Genomic DNA, 11,237 nt, shown 5'->3' with positions numbered 1-11,237 from the left:
GACTGACTGACTGACTGACTGACTGACTCACTCACTCACTCACTCACTCACTCACTCACTCACTCACTCACTCACTCACTCACTCACTCACTCACTCACTCACTCACTCACTCACTCACTCACTCACTCACTCACTCACTCACTCACTCACTCACTCAGTCAGTCAGTCAGTCAGTCAGTCAGTCAGTCAGTCGTTTGCTTACACTATTTAAATAGGCCCCATTTGGGGGCAGCTATTGCTTACGGCCATACCACTCTGACAAAGCCCGATCTCATCTGACCTCGGAAGCAAATCTGGGCCTGGTTAGTACTTGCTTGGGAGACTGAATGGGGATACTAGGTGCTATAAGCTTTTTATTTGGATAAGTGTTTTCATGATCTCTGCACAACATCCTCTTTTGGGATAAAGATTGGATACAGGTTTGAAGGGGACCCAATCAATCAAAAAAAAAAAAAAAGCTGCCTTCCAAGCAGTAGATCTGGGTTTGATTCCCGGCCAATGCACGGATTGAAACCGGTAGCTACTTGAGGTACTTTATGGTAGTTGGCACAGAAGGAAGGGATCACCTACCTGAAAATAAATTAGTCAACAGAATGTGCCATAAGATTCTCTGCAGGCCTCCTAGAACTGTTTCTGCTTCCCACTTGTGTTGTTAGTGGTTCTTTGCTGTTTGTAAACACATCATTATCCACCAGGGCACGTTTGACCCGTGAACAGGGGCGAAAATGTAAGAAAATGCCGTCTCTCCGTGTCTGTCTTCTGTTAGCGACAAGCTAGCATGCAAACTGTGATGAGAGGTGTACATTTTCCGCAATCAGCCATCTATATAGTTAGTGTTTTATATTTAATAAGCAAAGATGTCTATATGCTGATTGGTCTTAAGCAGCGTTGTCCAATCTTCAGGTTTTCGTTCCAATCTAGCAGGAGCCACACCTGATTCCAATTGTTTGATCTGCTGATCTTGGCTTTCAATAGACTAAAGTGTGGCTTCTGCTTGGTTAGAATGAAAACCTGCAACCACACTGGCCCATTCTGGATAAGACTGGACAACCCTGATCCAAAGCAAATAACCACTAAGGTAAGTGCCACTTTGTTAGTTCAGAATCTGTCATGCTGACTCGACGTCACTCGATGAACAGGGAAGGAACTGGTAGATGAGGAGACTTCCCACTGTTGACGAATGGCAATTTCAAGTTGAGGGTGCGTTTTCTTTGCGTTTTCCTGCTTGGAGGTGGGAAATTACAAGCTGCAACCTCGAGTCAAGCGCATCATTACTCTTGTCTTCTTGATGAAGGAAAGAGCCAGGCTTCCACATTCAGTGGAAAAGCAGAACCTGCCTGTGATTTTGCAAGCAGCTGTTATCTGCCTTGCTGCAAAAGGCTCAATGGAAGGGAAGCCGCTCCCAGCCTTTTCCGGGCGTAGACCTCTTGCTGATAGGTGAACTTGCTGACCAGTACTTTACGGAAAATTTTCCAGTCATGTTCAGAGTCTTATTGAGCAACGAAAGAGCCAGGCTTCCACTTTCTGTGGAAAACCAGAGACTCCCTTTCATTTTGTCAGCAAATGTTATCTGCTTTGCTACAAAAGCCCAGAAGAAGGAAATCTGCTCTGTTCAAGGTCTCGCTTTCTGGCTGTTCCTAGAGGACCTGATCCTACGGTGATGACAACCGGTCAGTTATTAAAGCAAAGTTCAAAATTTCTAGCTTGTGTCTGCCCAGTCTCGAACCAGGACCTTTTGCATGTGACGCAAACGTGATAGCCACTACACTACAGAAACCATGAGTGCAGATCTTTGGATGTTGCCTATGGTCTGCTTATGAGAAACGCACATACTTAAACTTTTGTTCACCAGAGTTGAATTGCCCAGCATGGCATTGGCGGTATAGTGGTGAGCATAGCTGCCGTCCAAGCAGTTGACCTAGGTTTGATTCCTGGCCAATACCCGGATTGAAACGGAAAGGGAGCTGAGGGAAGTGTGAAGGTCAGTGTGGAGAGCACGAAAGATGTCGTCGACCTGAGGGTGTTGGATCAGACTGTGCCACCATGAGAGAGTTCTTGGAGCTGGGAGAGAAGGGCATGTGCTCAGAGGTGGGGCAGACTTCATGGACTCACTTATATGTAATCTTTTGGCTGATATCCAAAACAGCTTTCAGTCCTTAAGGTTTAGATCAGGTTCAGCTGACTAAATTTAGTCTATAACTAACAACTAAATGACTCAAACATGATAAAACATTGTCCTGTTGTCTAAAGATCGATATTAGCTGTTAAAATGTGCATGAGAGAGACTTCCTATTTGTTCCATCTGTTAGCTACATTATTGTCACAGCTCCAGTGCAAAAACTAATGAAGCAAACCGCAGACATGAAACTTATCTTGGCTACGTTTGGTGTGAGGAGCAAAATCATGCCAAATTAGAAATTCATTCCTATAAAAAAGAGGCGTCTTACGCTCATGCCTGTTATTCTCAGGAGGAGGACGCTCGCGGTCACGTTGCCGGCTTCACCGTAGCCAGTGAGATCAGCGCTCGTGACTGGCAGATGAAGAACGGCAAGCAGTGGCTGCTGGGAAAAACATTCGACAAATTCTGTCCACTAGAGCCTGCTCTTGTTACCACAGAAGCACTGAAGGGTAGGTGGGGGGCCGGTGAGATGGAAACCTGAACTAAAAATTGTTGTGAACGTAAAAAAACCATGAGGCTGTGAGTCAGAGCTGTAATGTGCTGTTTTTAAATCAGACGTCCACAATCTGGGGATCCGGTGCCTGGTAAACGGTGATGTAGTTCAGGACAGCAACACCAGTCAGCTGATCTTTAAGACGGAGAAGCTGGTGGTGTGGGTCTCGCAGTAAGTATCCAGCGCATGGTGGTGAACATATTTCACTGACCTGATCTTACAGCAGTGTTCAGATTCAATGTTCAGACTCTTCTAGGGATGCATTGATACCAGTACTGGTATAGGTCTGATACTGTGCTGAGTGAATTGTGCAGCACATTAAACAGTAATGTGACCGTGCAGAGAAACTGTTGCACGTGGGAGCAATTCAGATCTGTGAGCACTGAGACATTGGTGTATTGTTACTGCATCCCTAGTGTCTTCTGTACAGCTTTGTTCATTTGTCTTGAAGGCAGGTTTGTGACTCTGTACCCAGGCGACGTGTTTCTAACAGGCACGCCTCCAGGAGTGGGCGTGTTCAGAAAGCCACCCATCTTTCTAAAGGTGAGCTCAGTTTCCAGTTTCTTACACTGCGTAGGCTTGTTCTCCGTTTTCCAATTTTGTGAATCTCTATAAGACTAATATGACCTGGTCATGGTGATGGAGAAACACCGTGGCTCATTTAATCCCCTTGAGTAAATATACATAAAAGACAGGGGCGCAATAAGTTTTGGTGAGCCGAAATCCTCAGAAACGTTAAGAGGTGCCCTTGGTGATGACTGGTTTAGAAAGTCATTCATCACGTCTGTTGTTTGATGACCGTGCGGAACTAAGCGATTAGAGAAATGAGTCTGAAAACAGCTCTGGAGTTATCTCCTACTGAGGCAGGAACAGCTGTACAGACGTATCCTTTGAGATTACTTTTGGAGAGAGGAAACACAAAGTACAGCGTTCTTCAAAATTAATATGAAGTCAGAAAGCTTTCTGATTAGGCGTTATCGTTAACGCACCACATCGAAAATATTTTTATTTTAAGGTCTGTGGCCTTGCAGTGTTGCACGAGTGTTTACAGTGTGTTGGTGTATACACTGATGTGTTAATCATAATCATGTGCTTATGTTTCGAATTAATTTGGGTCCAAGTTTAGATCGCTAACGCATCTTGCCGGCTGAAGTGTTTCTTTTATAACCAGCAACTGAACACACCTTAGTGCTAATTTCTTTTAAACTCGCAATCCCCCCCCCCCCCCCCCCGCCAACAAAAAAAGGAATGTTTTGCATAAAATTCTAATTAGTTAGCTTTTGAACGAAATGTTCCATCAAAACAAACCTCATGACTACACCTGAGTACTAAATTTGATTAGTTCTTTGTACTGCTTCTAAAACATGACCCATCAGACAGCTACTTACGGGGGGGGGGGGGGATTCTTTATAATTCAGAAGGAATACAGAAAGGACACGTCGTGGAGTGTCAGATCGAGGAGATCGGGTTCATCCGAAACACAGTGGTGTGACTCCTGCACGGTTGGCTGACTTTTATCTGAGCTACGGAGATGGAAAAAATAAAAATAAATCCCTTTCACCGTTGAAATGCTTTAATGTCTAGACGTTTCTGAAATCCTAATCAGATTTGTGTGCACTAGAAATGATTGGTCCAGAGTGCAGGTGCTGTGATCTTCCAGGAGATAGAGCTCTGTTGATTATTATTACTGTATTAGTGGGTTGTCCAACCTGCGAATCTCTCTCGACATTATCGATCGCCTTCTCCGTGAGTGTGCAGGAGGTCCTTGTGCAGTTCACCTGTGTGTGTGTGTCTCGAGATCTTACTCAGCACCTGGTGCACTATAGTAATCAGCCCTGTCCGTCAGCATCTCTCTCGCCGTCCTGCATGTGGAAGGAGTCTGTCTATATATGTACTTGTGTGGGGTGAAAGAGGGGGGTTATGGGATTGCTACGGTGTCCCAAGAGGGCTGGCGGCATTACCAGTGGATAATCAGGGGCTGATTGGAGGGTCAGTGGTTAAGCTCCGTCACTCATCGTTAACAGCATCATGTATGAGAACGTGGAAAAAGAAAGATCCGGATTGAGCGACGGTGCAGAACAAAATCTGTATTCGTCTCTCCAAATCAAACAAAGCAGCGTTATAAAGCAACAATTTTCATCAAACAGAAACCAGAGAAGAACTCGTTAACTTCCTAACAATCCAACATTGTCAAACACTCACTAATTAAACTGAATACAATGACCAATATCCTGCTCTCTTATTGGTTAACAGCTCTGATTAACTCAAAATCCTACCAATATTCTCACTCAAAGCCTACCATCAGCATTATATCGAATGACATTAACACACTTAACACACAACATGTAGCTCAGAGCTCAGTCTTCAGTTTGCACTAGAGCTACAAGGCTCTAAACTGTCAACAGTGTGGAAAATGAACGCTTAAATCATCACACACTGGTTTAGAAATCTATCTATACAAATAAAGAATTTTTAGCTGCTAGTAGTAAAGGCATAATGCTTTAGGTTTCATGATGCTAAACCGCTAGATATAAGCTTCACTTGTTAGCTACAGCACATTAAGCTCATAGCTTCAGTGCAAAACTGAAAACCACAACAAACATTTCCTAACTACATTCATAAGAAAAAGAGAAACCAAATGCAGTTTTTAAAGGTCCACGTTCAAGAACACATTTTGCTCCAAGCGAATTACCAGAAACACTGATATTTTGTAACTAAACCTAGAGCGGTGTAGACGTGTGTTTCTCCTGCGTCAGCCTTAGAGGAACTGCGAGACGAACTGGAAGAGTTTGTGTTTGTTCTCGGCCTGGAGGAAAAGAGGACTGATCTCTAGGTACACCGCCTCGCTCTGCCGGTCCTCCATCAGCACCTGGTACAAGAGAAAGACACTGTAATCCAGTCTGTACAGGATTTCGGAGGGTTTTTATAATTATTTATATACATTATATACATTTATTTATTTATATTGTGATTATTGCGGCCCAAAATGCTCGATTTTTCTGTGGCTTTTTTCAAATTTACGTTGTTTTTCACACAAAATTGTTTTGCGCGTTCTTCCGCGGTGATGTTTGTTGGTAAACGAGACCTTTTAGCTGTTACTCATGTTGACGGACATGAATCGAAGAGGAAATCTTGGCCCAGATCTGCAGAAAATCTGCGGTAAGTTTAAAACGTTGCAAGCTGTTCCGAATATTGCGGCGTTTGCTCGATTCTGCTTTCGTTTCTGCGATCGCAAATGGAACCGTGGAAGAAGCTGTTCACAGGATAAACATATTTATGGCACACTTGTACGATATCCTGTGTGAAGTTTACTTGAAGACATGTCGGAGACTCTGAAAACGTGTGAGGAAAGCTTATCTGAGACTGAGTCTGCCATTTGGCAGAAACCCAATACCCTGAGGACAACATCCCCATTGTGAAGCATGGTGGTGGTAACACTACAAAATGTGTACGTGTGTGTGTGTGTGGGGTGGGGTTAGGGGATGGGGTGTGTTGGCTCGAATTTAGCCTATTACCCAAAAACACTTAAAATTCAACTTAGAAGCCAACACTCACATCTACCTCTGAACCCAGTTGGAGATAGAAAAAATACACCAGCCGTGAGTGAGAAGAAGCAAGGGTCCAGCTTTATTGTTCCATTCCACCACACGAGATCCACACCGATGAGAATTCTCAGAAGTGATCTGATACCCTGAGCTTGAGCTCCAGTATTTATACTGAACTTACACAGTCAATAACCCATATGTTTCAAGAAGAGTATGATCTCACTACCAATAGGGTTAAAAAAGAGCTCATTTACCTTACTATTATGTTCCAGAAAAGGGCCATTCCACTTACACATAGAATCAAAACCAGGTGTTTTAATTTACACATAAAATCAAAACCCATGGATTTCTAATAACCCAGAAAGTCAAATCCACAGGATTTCAATAACCCAGAGACTCAAAACTAAGGGATTTCAGTAACCCAGAGAATCGAAACCAAGGGATTTGAATAACCCGTAGAATCAAAAAGTGGAGAGAGAAAACAATCTAGAGTGACCTTGGTCTTACTATTATCTCACGGGGGGGCAGCTTGACTCAGCCACCCTTATAAATGGCTCCTCATGGTTCTCTCTTAACATTAAGGCCTTCCTTGCGAGCCTGCATTTCTAGTTTATAATTTATTTTCATATTTGCTCTATATCTCTATTTTATATATAGTTATACTGCTTGAAATCCGGTTTACTGTACTTCCTACTTCATAATATCATTATATTATCCTTCTACTGTCCTACATATCCTATTATTCTGTTTTTTATAGAGTGTATATATATATATATATATATATATATATATATATATAAAATAAGATATTACCCTTATAATATCTTAATATTCCTTTTTATTATTCTTATAAAGTTATTGTAGTATGTGTGAGAGAGAGAGAGTGTGTGTGTGTGTGTGTGTTATGTCTACTTGCCCGCCCTTGACTGTACGAGTGTGTGTGTGTGTGTGTGTGTGTGTGTGTGTTATCACTCCTCAGCTCGTACACTTCTTTTTGACTTTTTGACTAATAAACCATAGTGTATTACTCTTAAAGATCTAAGTAAAGTGTGAATCCAATTCAATATTCAATATCAGTCAATATTCGCCTCACACCGCTTCTGTGTGTCTTGGTGCCCGTCTTTTCTTCTTCTCCCCTTTACTGGATACTAGGTCTCCCTTATGTTTATTTCATGTCATTTTTATCCACAATAGGTGTCAGAAGTTGAAAGGGGGGTGAATACTTAGGAAATGCACTTAAATAATGAGGAAAACAGTCTGAAGAACACTCAGTAGTCAGTATACACTAAGAATTTAGTCAACATTTTTTCTAGGGCACTCTGCACTGCGTTGTGGGGAACACAGCGGTTCTGACAAACCTCTGAGACAAAACAGCGTCACGGCACTGCAGTGATGCCTGTCTGTTAGTTTGCTTTGCCTCAGACTTATTTTGAACTGATCTAATGTTTTGTCTGCTTGTGGGTTGGAAGTCCGTGATAGTTATATAAGTAGATATTTATATAAATCTTCCACACACACACACACAAACATCATCCATCCATCACAGCACCACTTCTGAAGCAGGGAAAACTTCAGCCACAACAACTACAGGAACTGTTACCATTGCTCGAACGAGAAAGATTCTTATTAACGAACAACTTTTATATGGACAGAAAGATACAGTCCCCTCTGAAACTACCTGAACGACAAGACCAATTCTTTTTTTTTGCTGTAGACTGAAGACATTTGAGTTTGAGATCAAAAGATGAATATGAGACGAGAGTTTCAGCTTTTATTTCCTGGTATTTACATGTAGAGGTGATAACCGACATAGAACATAGCACGTTTTGTATCACACCAGCCAATTTGTAGGCGAGTAAAAATATTGGAACATGTGACTGAAAGGTGTTTCTTGTTACCCAGGTGTGTCCTGTTAGATTGACTGTTTAAACAATAAATAGCGCTGAACATCTACTCTTAGTTTTGGTTTTAGCCTTCAGTTTCACCTGTGAAGACTGCATCTGTTGTTAAAAAGGATAAGCCTACATGAAGATCAGAGAGCTGTCTATGGGAGAAAAGCAAGTCATTTTGAAGCTGGGAAAAGCGGGAAAAAGAATCAGAGGCATTGTTCAAACATTGGAGCATAGCCACTACATCAATATGGAATATCCTGAAAAAGAAAGAAAGCACTGGTGTACTGAGCAGCAGACACCGAATGGATCGGCCAAGGACGACAACAGCAGCTGATGACAGAAACATTGTGAGAGCTATGAAAAGAACCCGACAAAACAACAGTTAGTGACATCAACAACAACCTCCACAGGGTATGGGTGAAGGTCTCAGACACTTTGAGAGCAGAAACACAGGCCATACCACTTGATGCAGTTACTGCAAGCAAGGGATATGCATCAAATATTAAGTGTTATTTATTTTAACTTACTTCAAGACTTGTCTGTTCCTATACATTTCCTTTTTCCAGGAAATAAAAGTTGAACTTTCATCTCATATCTCATTGTTTGATCTCAAACCCAAATGTTTTTGGTGTATAGCACAAACAAATGAATCATCTGTTCTAATAGTTTCAGAAGGAACTCTATATTAGCAGTTTAAAACAGCATTGAGTACAACGTGGGCCGTTTAAACTTTTCAGCCTTGAAAATCATCAAGAAAGGGGACTGTATATAAGGAAAAGCACCTGATAGCCATTGTGAAATCTGTAAAGTGATGCTTTGGGCCTGATTTGTTGGTGGTGGGGGAGGCGGTGATTAATGTTATCTGTAGTAGAGCCAATACGTTTGCAGGAAATAAAGCACTCCTTAAGAAAAATATTGTTTTATACAGAATCCCCGTATGTTTAAGATCATGACATGATTTAATAAGTGGTGCGCATTTGCACGATGGGTGCCAATACTTTTGGAGCTACCGGTCTGACTCACCGGTATATACCCAGCTGGCAGTAGGTGTGTAAGCTGTAGGCTTGTTTCAGTCAGCTTCTCTTGACCAAGTGCAACATCAAACTCCATCTTTCCTCCTCCACATTCTGCCACCTCACACAGCAAGGCAGAGACAGCACAGGCTGCACACACACACACACACACACACACACACACACACACACACAGAGTTCTGATTATTACTACTTACATTATCAAATATGTCTCCTTTACCACTGTTCATCCCTCATTCCTATTGAAGGGGGTGTGGCTTATGAGACAGTCCCAGTGAAGGAGGTGTGGCCTTTGTGTCTCAGTCATAGTGAAGGAGGCATGTCCTGTGTCTCAGTCAAAGTGAAGGAGGCGTGGCCTCTGAACTTTGCATGTTACTGGACTATGTTTGTGGATTACTGTTTGGATTTACCTGCCTGTGTGTCTCTCAATAAAACTGTTCATACTGCACTTGCATCCTACCTTATCTTCATTGCATCACGAAATGTGACAGAATATTCTGCCGTAACATGGATGCAGCAGGAAGACAAGGGAGACATCACGCTACAATGGGAGTAGCAGGACAATACCTTATCGGGAAACGTTCTGATTACTGACCTCAGATTTCTTGTCCGTGCAGTTCCCTCAACGGTACGCCGTTGAACTGCCGCCAGAGACAGCGGGATTGAGCAGCTACCCGCTGAAGTTCCTCTTCAGCTGCCAGGAATATTTCTGCAGCCTGGCGTATCCCAAGCCTACTAAGAGACAGTGGATCGGGTTCTTGGTGTCCAGGTTTTGCGGACCGGCCCGTGACTGGGCGAAGCAGCTGGTGAGCAGAGTCCTCTGCCCTCCAGGATGTCACTCAATTTGCAGAACTTTTTATGGAGGAGTTCACGCAGCCAGGGCAGCTTCATGGTCTGGATTTACTGGGGTGGAGAGTCAATGGACAGCCCCAGCCTGACCTGCCCTTTAAGCTCTATTATGAGGGGATTGACAGGTCAGCCTCCACCGAACTGCTTCAGGTTCCAGCCAATGTGGAGGAGGTGGCACTGACATGCATGTCTGAGGGCTGCAGGAGGGAGACCAAGCTACAATGCCCTACCTGCAAAAAACTGGGTCTCCAGGAAGCATTCTACTGCTCTTCCACTGCAAAGCCCAGTTACTGTCCCAAGTGTCTGTTAACCAGGACAACCAAGCCCTGCTCAAGCCCAAGTCTACTGACACGGCCGACCAAGTTCTGCTCAAGCCCGAGTCTACCGACACGGCCGACCAAGTTCTGTCATGAATTCCCCTTTAAGCAGCACGCTGTGGAGCATGTGAGCGCGCGTGCACGAGCAGGTGCATCTGCTTTTCCCTTGTTGACAATCGTGACATTTCGACACGTGCATTTGTTATGTTTCTGTTATGTCTCCTCCCCGTTCTGTCATTGGTTGTTGTTTCATGTGTGTCTGAATCGCCCTCAGCCATCAGCCATTACGAGGCTGATTATGTTTGTATATATACCGCGCGCCTCCCAGCACACAGCGCGGAATATTGAGTTGTAGTAGATTAGTTGAGTGTCCTTACGATAGAGAACCAAAGTCACAGTTTATAGTTTCATGGTTCAATTCACAGTCATGGTTCATGTCATGGTTCATGTTTAGGTTCATTAGTTTAGTTCACGCTGGTTTCTCCGCCCCCAGTCCCACGCTATAGTTCATGTTCATGAGAAAGAAAGAAAAAAGAAACATCCACCTAGTGTTTAAAAAACAAAAAATTAAAAATAGAATGTAAATATATAACTGGAGCTTCTGTCAGCATTAGTATAAGACTTAATGTAGTGCACCTACTTACTTTAACTTGGTATGTGTTTGGAAAAAATCAAAAAGCTTTAAAAATAAAAAAAAAGGGCTGGATTGTAAAATTTAAAAAGAAAAAAGAAATTGTGCAGTCCATGGATTATTGCTCTGAAGATAAACAAGAAAAAGAAAAAAGAAGACACCTATCATGGTGGTCTTTCCCTGATTCAGGATCTGAGGAGATGAAGGAGAGAATAGAACAGACCCAGCACAGAGAAAGGAGAGTCACATTCAAGGGAGAAAAAGCACAGGGAGAAGGCTGGATGAGGTGCATTGTG

General features: G+C 42.9%; 1 protein-coding gene across 15 annotated transcripts in view; it reads left to right on the top strand.

The window, feature by feature from the left end:
- The window catches only part of LOC124627540 (NACHT, LRR and PYD domains-containing protein 3), a 285,770-nt gene that overhangs the window by 225,383 nt on the left and 49,150 nt on the right, over positions 1 to 11,237 (top strand). The window lies entirely within an intron of this gene.

This window comes from Ictalurus punctatus, unplaced genomic scaffold (genome assembly GCF_001660625.3).
Source record: "Ictalurus punctatus breed USDA103 unplaced genomic scaffold, Coco_2.0 Super-Scaffold_100046, whole genome shotgun sequence".
Lineage (NCBI taxonomy): Eukaryota > Metazoa > Chordata > Actinopteri > Siluriformes > Ictaluridae > Ictalurus > Ictalurus punctatus.
Note: the sequence above shows the minus strand (reverse complement) of the source record. Positions and strands in the feature narration are given on the sequence as shown.